This window comes from Mizuhopecten yessoensis, unplaced genomic scaffold (assembly GCF_002113885.1).
Source record: "Mizuhopecten yessoensis strain PY_sf001 unplaced genomic scaffold, ASM211388v2 scaffold10635, whole genome shotgun sequence".
In the NCBI taxonomy this organism is placed as follows: Eukaryota; Metazoa; Mollusca; class Bivalvia; order Pectinida; family Pectinidae; genus Mizuhopecten; species Mizuhopecten yessoensis.
Genome location: NW_018408645.1, coordinates 1,617,158 through 1,624,454, shown reverse-complemented (window position 1 = coordinate 1,624,454; position 7,297 = coordinate 1,617,158).

The window sequence follows — 7,297 nt, the reverse complement described above, 5'->3', positions numbered from 1 at the left end:
GGGGGGGGGATATAATTAAGAGATAACGTTCAACTATTTTTTCTCTGCTAAAAGAGTAGCTTTTACGTTAATCCAAAAGCGTCGACTGTAGTCCAGTTTCACATAAAGGTTGCTTTTCAATAAAATTACTCGAGCACAGTACGTCATAGGTGTACTCTTCCGGCTACCGGGATATGGTAGTGACTTCCGTCCGCCCGTCCGAGGCGTTTTCCGGAGTACATTCCATAGTATCTCATATGGGATCATATTTCCTGGTACATAATTGGGGAAAAACGATCCCAATTTGCTGTACATGCTCAATGCAAACTTTTTCATTCACTTGTAAAACCTATTCGGTCATATAATGCATATCTGTGGTATACGGATCCCTACCAAATAATCAGAGCCGCTAGTAACACCAGTCTTTGATTATTTCTCTTCTATCGACAAATCCTCTTTTAAACAAGTTCAATTACATTTGTTTAAACATACATTAGGACTAGGTTTGGTTTAAGTTTGGTGTTATTTTGTTTAACGTCCTATCAACATTCTAAGGTGCCTCCATGTATGTTGTATTGCCTGTGTGTGTGAAGTGTGCTGGGGCAACATAAGGACAGTAAAATAAGGATCAAGAGCAGAGCTGCGACTTTATCCTGTGGCAGCTTGTATACAATATACAAACATGTAGGTACCTTGGTAAAATAGTACAGGAGAAGGACAAACTTAATCCCCAAGTGGGTGAGGCTTATTTACTACACAAAACGTTATACATGACACTAGTACATTTTCCTGGTATAGCTTCACCAGTAAGATGTGTGAGAATAGTCCCCAAAACATTAAACATGACAATAGTACATTTTCCTGGTATAGCTTCAACAGTAAGATGTGTGAGAACAACCCCCAAAACGTTATACATCACACTAGTACATTTTCCAGGTATAGCTTCACCAGTAAGATGTGTGAGAATAACCCCCAAAACGTTATACAAGACTCTGACAACCTTACAGTAAACACCAACTTAAAGTTAACACAAGACAGAATATTGCACAGAAAAATGATTTTTTAATCAAGTATGTAACACTGTCCACAAACAAATTTATCTGAATATTGCCAATAGTACACAAAACTCGGATTATGTGAACACAAATTAGAGATAGCCATTCGGCGTCTAATGTAACAAAATGGACCGACTATTAGGTAATTAATGATACAAAATATTAATGGAACTATCTTATAACATGTTAGATATAATGAGAGCAGCACTTTGGTCAAAGGAACCTGACGTAGCTTCTCGGCCCGATCGTTTTAATTTTGATTTTGTTTTATTAGCGGGCCATCTACAGTTCCAGCAGCTATATCGTGCACTGAGTGACGGAGGCCTGCTGAATTGTAGATAGTCAATGTAGTGGAGACCAGGTCAGCCATGGATGACATAGAGATAGGTACTATTAGTTTTGATAAACGGACTAACACGGGGAATTTAGGAAGACTTGAGAGAGTCTGCTCCAGAAGGGGGCCAAGTTAAGGTTGTCGGCGGGTCCAGCTGGGTGAGGGCGTAATGGGCGTACGCCCCCCCCCCCCCCCCCCTTTTTCAAAAAACAATAAAAAATAAACTATCGTAATCTGCTAATATTGTATTGAATATGGCAATTTATCATATTCATTAATTAAACACATAAACACCCTGACACTTTAACTATAAAATATACATGCTCCAAGTCAGGAACCGTTACATTAGTGCATTTCACAATTATTTTATGTTTTTTAGCAAAAAAAAGGTCCATTTTTCTTAGCCTCGCTCCGCTCGGCGAAAGATTTGATTCCACGCCCCCTCTTTCAAATATCCTAGAAACTCCCCTGGTTGTTCCGTGTTGTGTAACACCAAAAAGAATAAAATATGTTGTCACTGAAAACGAAGAACACATTTTCTGTAATTGTCCTTTAAAATGAACATTCTATAGAAAGGGATATTGTAAAATATATGTACCAAACGATGCCACAGTGGACTCGCATCATTTTTGTCTTCCGACAACATGCAGCTTATACTAGACTTTTATTTATTTGTTAAACAGTCTTTAGAACCGAGGAGAGTGGGCTTGCTGACAGTATAAGCCAATTGATAGCAAACTTTAAACTTTTCTTAACATATATGTAACGGAGATCATTATTTTTCCCAATGCCTCCGCCAGGAGTCGAACCCGGGACCTCTGGCTTACTAGTCTTACACAATACCGAATGAGCGAAACAGAAATTATTTCAGAACAAGTGTTTGGACCTTCCCTAATATGTTTGGAGTTATTAAACGTTCTAGACAAACAAAAATGCCCAGCACACCTCAATGAGTGTGAACCCCTTCATTTGGGGAAGCGGACGAGTCTGTAGGAAGTGGCAAGTATTTTACCAGGGTGACATATATATTTCAGTATGTGTCTTTGCCTTCAAACTACAATGTAGTTATGAATGTGTATATAAAGTTTTAAATTTGAATCTGTTAATGGTTACATGCTCTGCACCCCTGGAAAGTTGGAAGGATTTGTACATTGTGAATAATACAAGTAACAGTTTTATCATTCGATGTACATCAAACGAATCGACCGGCAACCTAACGGTAAAATAGACCGGCTTTTAAGTCGGATGCAGAACATCTGTAATCTTCAAAAGACATGTATCAACCTTACGATTAGTCAATATTTTTTAAACAATTATTTTAGTTTGTGCCTTCAATTTTGTCATGACAGGTGGTATTTTCTCATGACAGGTGCCTGATTAATAACACATATAGGTTCAGTCCTCCGACATGTGGTCTTGTCCTTTGATGGGGCCTTATCCTTATTCATAGGCGTACTCCTCAGACAGGTGATATTGTCCAACAAGGGTCTCGCCCTGTAACATATATGGCCTTGTAATTCAAAGATAGGTGTCTTGTGCCTTGGTTTTTAAAGAGCCTAGTCCTTATAGACAGACTATCAGGTTCTTAGAGAGTCTTGTCCTTATAGACAGGCTATCAGTTTCTTAGAGTCTTGTCCTTATAGACCGGCTATCAGGTTCTTAGAGCCTTGTCCTTATAGACAGACTATCGGTTTCTTAGAGAGTCTTGTTCTTATAGACAGGCTATCAGGATCTTCGAGTCTTGTCCTTATAGACAGGTTATCAGTTTCTTAGAAAGTCTCGTCCTTATAGACAGACTATCGGTTTCTTAGAGAGTCTTGTCCTCATAGACAGACTATCAGTTTCTTAGAGGGTCTTTTCCTTATAGACAGGCTATCAGGTTCTTAGAGTCTTTGCCTTATAGACAGACTATCACGTTCTTAGAGAGTCTTGTCCTTTTAGACAGGCTATCAGGTTCTTAGAGCCTTGTCCTTATAGACAGACTTCAGGTTCTTAGAGTCTTTGCCTTATAGACAGACTATCACGTTCTTAGAGAGTCTTGTCCTCATAGACAGACTATCAGTTTCTTAGAGGGTCTTTTCCTTATAGACAGACTATCGGTTTCTTAGAGAGTCTTGTTCTTATAGACAGGCTATCAGGTTTTTAGAGTCTTGTCCTTATAAACAGGCTATCAGTTTCTTAGAAAGTCTTGTCCTTATAGACAGACTTCAGGTACTTAGAGTCTTGTCCTTATAGACCGGCTATCAGGTTCTTAGAGCCTTGTCCTTATAGACAGACTTCAGGTTCTTAGAGTCTTTTCCTTTTAGACAGACTATCAGGTTCGTAGAGAGTCTTGTCCTTATACACAGGCTATCAGTTTCTTATAGTCTTGTCCTTATAGACAGACGATCAGTTTCTTAGAGAGTCTTGGCCTTATAGACAGGCTATCAGGTTCTTCGGGTCTTGTCCTTATAGACAGACGATCAGTTTCTTAGAGAGTCTTGGCCTTATAGACAGGCTATCAGGCTCTTCGGGTCTTGTCCTTATAGACAGAGTTCAGGTTCTTAGAGTCTTTGCCTTATAGACAGACTATCAGTTTCTTAGAGAGTCCTGTCCTTATAGACAGGCTATCCGTTTCTTAGAGAGTCTTGTCCTTATAGTCAGGCTATCAGTTTCTTAGAGCGTCTTGTCCTTATAGACAGGTTATCAGTTTCTTAGAGAGTCTTGTCCTTATAGACAGGCTATCAGGTTCTTCGAGTCTTGTCCTTATAGACAGGCTATCAGTTTCTTAGAGAGTCTTGTCCTTATAGACAGACTATCAGGTTCTTCGAGTCTTGTCCTTATTTGGAGGGCCTAGTCTCTAGACATTGGCTCTAAACCTTAGGTCTATTCCAAAGTAAGTGATTTGTTCCTCTGACTGTGGTTCAAACAGGAAATCTAGATCTTACTCAATAGGGTTTAGTCATTATATTTGAAGTAGGTTTATAATGGGAACTAGACTTAACTTATTGTACATAGTGTTTGTTTCCGGATAAATCCTCTTATAAGTCCATCGGACATTATTTCACTTCCTTTCAACTTCAAAATAACAAATGGAGTCACATCAGTAATAACATAGAGGACCACCATTCAATAATTTTAAATACACTTACAACCTAACCATCCAAACTCAACTTTGATTCAGTGGTAGTAAAAACAACACCTCTCCAACATACTGTCATGGTTTTATTTGACAAGTCATCCCATTAAACATGACTTAACATGAACAAAGTCACTCAATGTTTGAGGATTTAAATTGATGGAAATATCTAAAAATATGAAAAAAACACAATTAAGGTATAGGTCTTTGCATTCATCATTTAATATTTGTTTTCATGGCTGTGGTATTAATATAGACCAGTTGACCACAGATGTGTCAGTTTCTTGTATAGTAACACCATATACATACGAATATTGAAACCCAAAATCCAACACTGCACTAGATTGTATCGTTTAATTTGAATGTGAAAATAATACATTTCTACTGCCAGAAATACCAGCTATAATATACAATACATACATTTCAGACAGAAATCCCAGCTGTATATGGTATACACAACTTATACAGAATTTCAAACATATTTCATGACCTTTTTGGACTTTTTAGGATTAGCATAGATATAAACATTTAATATTGGCATTTATAGGATTGCTTCCAAATCTTAGAAAAAGAGGGAGAAATTATTCAAAAATATCAAAATTTTCACAAAGCAATTTAACGTTGAAATTTTCTAAACTTTTCATTTTTTCATAAAAAATAACTTACATATTCTTAAGTAAAATAATGAATGAAATAACAAACTTAACATTCTGTAACACATTCCATTTGAACAATTGAAATGTTTACTTGGAATGATTTCCTGAGCAACCATATAATAAGACACTGTTGGATCAATGGTAACATTTCTAACACACTATACATATCAGAATCCACATACCAGGCACCCATTAATGAATCCTGAATTCATTATTGCATTATTTCTACTTAACTTTGCTGTTTTTTTATCAAGAACAATTCAGAAACCCATTTTCAGAACATTTTTACTCTCAGTTTTTATTTTTATTTCTCAATGAATCTGACATTTATTGAACAATATCAACAATATTAAACCATCAAAAGACCTCTAAAAAAAGCTCATCGCAAACTTTATTCTAAAAATTTATTATAAATACACATCAGAACAAGAGGCCCAGAGGGCCTGGATATCTAAGCAATTATGGCAAAATATTCTCCAAATGAGACCCAAGGGAATATGTAGCATATCTGTATTAGATTTATCATGCCCAGCAACTTTATGCATGGTTATGGAGTGGGGATCTCAACTGTTTCCAAGCTTTGACTCAGAAACTAGGTCCCTAGGGTTGTGACCAGACCCCAGGATCAATTCTAATATCATGACTGCATTCGTCTCTTTTTGCCCATTATTTGAATTTATAGTTTTGGGGTGGGGATCTCAACCGTTTCTAAGTTATAACCCTGGGGTTAAGTCTGCAATGGTGGGGGAAACCCTGGGGTCAATTCTAATATCATGACTGCGTTTGTCTCTTTTATGCCCAACAATTGTATATGTAGTTTTGGATTGAGGATCTAAACCATTATGAAGTTATGACCCAGGGATTAAGTCGCCAAGGGTGGGGCAGACCCCAAGGCCATCCTGGAAGCATATGTGCATTCATCTCTTAATACTCAGCAATTGTATATATGGTTATAGGGTGGGGATCTCAACTGTTTCCAAGCTGTGACTAAGAAACAAGGTCCGTAAAATCTTTTTGACCCCAATCCTTAGCCTGGGGGGTCAGCCCCACCATATGTACAATTTTGAATCCCTGCCTCCCATGAATGCTTCTGACCAAATATGATTGATATCCATCACTTAGTTCCAGAGAAGAAGTCGCTTAAAGCAATATAGCCAAATAACCCTTTTTGGCCCCCGCCCCTCAGCCCCATAGTTTGTACAATTTTGAATTCCTGCCTCCTATGAATGCTTTTGATCAAATATGATTGATATCCAGTGCATAGATCTACAGAAGAAGTCGTTTTTAGCAATATAGCCAAATTGCCCCCTTTTGGCCCCGCCCCTCAGCACCCTTTGGGGTCAGCCCCACCATTTGTACAATTTTGAATCCCCACCACCTAGGGATGCTTCCAGTCCAATATAGTTGATATCCATCACTTAGTTCCAGAGAAGAATTCGCTTAAAGCAATATAACCAAATTGCCCCCTTTTGGCCCAGTCCCACCATTTGTAAAAGTTTGAATCACCACCACCTAGGGATGCTTCCAGTCAAATTTAGTTAAATTCCAATCAGTGGTTAAGAAGAAGAAGTCGTTTAAAGCAATTGATGACGTACAGACGACGGACAAGGTGAGCTAATAAATGTGAAATGGGTATTTTTCAGACAAAAAACATTAGTTTAATTTTTAAATCGTTAACAAGTATTAACAGAATAGTACTATACATATTCAGGTATTGCCTGAACAACATTTCTGTCTGTAAACATGGCGTCATTGTGTCCATAACTATTATTGAATTAACTCCTGTAAATATGAATGCTGAAAAGTATCGCACATAAAGGTACATTTGATCATGATGCAGATAGAAAAACATCTGGAGTTGGTAACATGATCAGAGAAATCTATCTTGTACCCTGATTACCAAGTGTTCTGATGACAGTACAACAAACATGGTTAGAGAAATCTATCTTTTACCTTGATTACCAAGTGTTCTGATGACAGTACAACAAACATGGTTAGGGAAATCTATCTTGACTGTTACCATTATAACACAGATTCTTGGGACAGTACAACAAAGATTTCTGTATAAAGCTGTGATGTCGTGTCACCAGAACTCTCAGTAACATGATCAGAGGACCCCCTGTTGAACTGTCACCAGAACTCTCAGTAACATGAT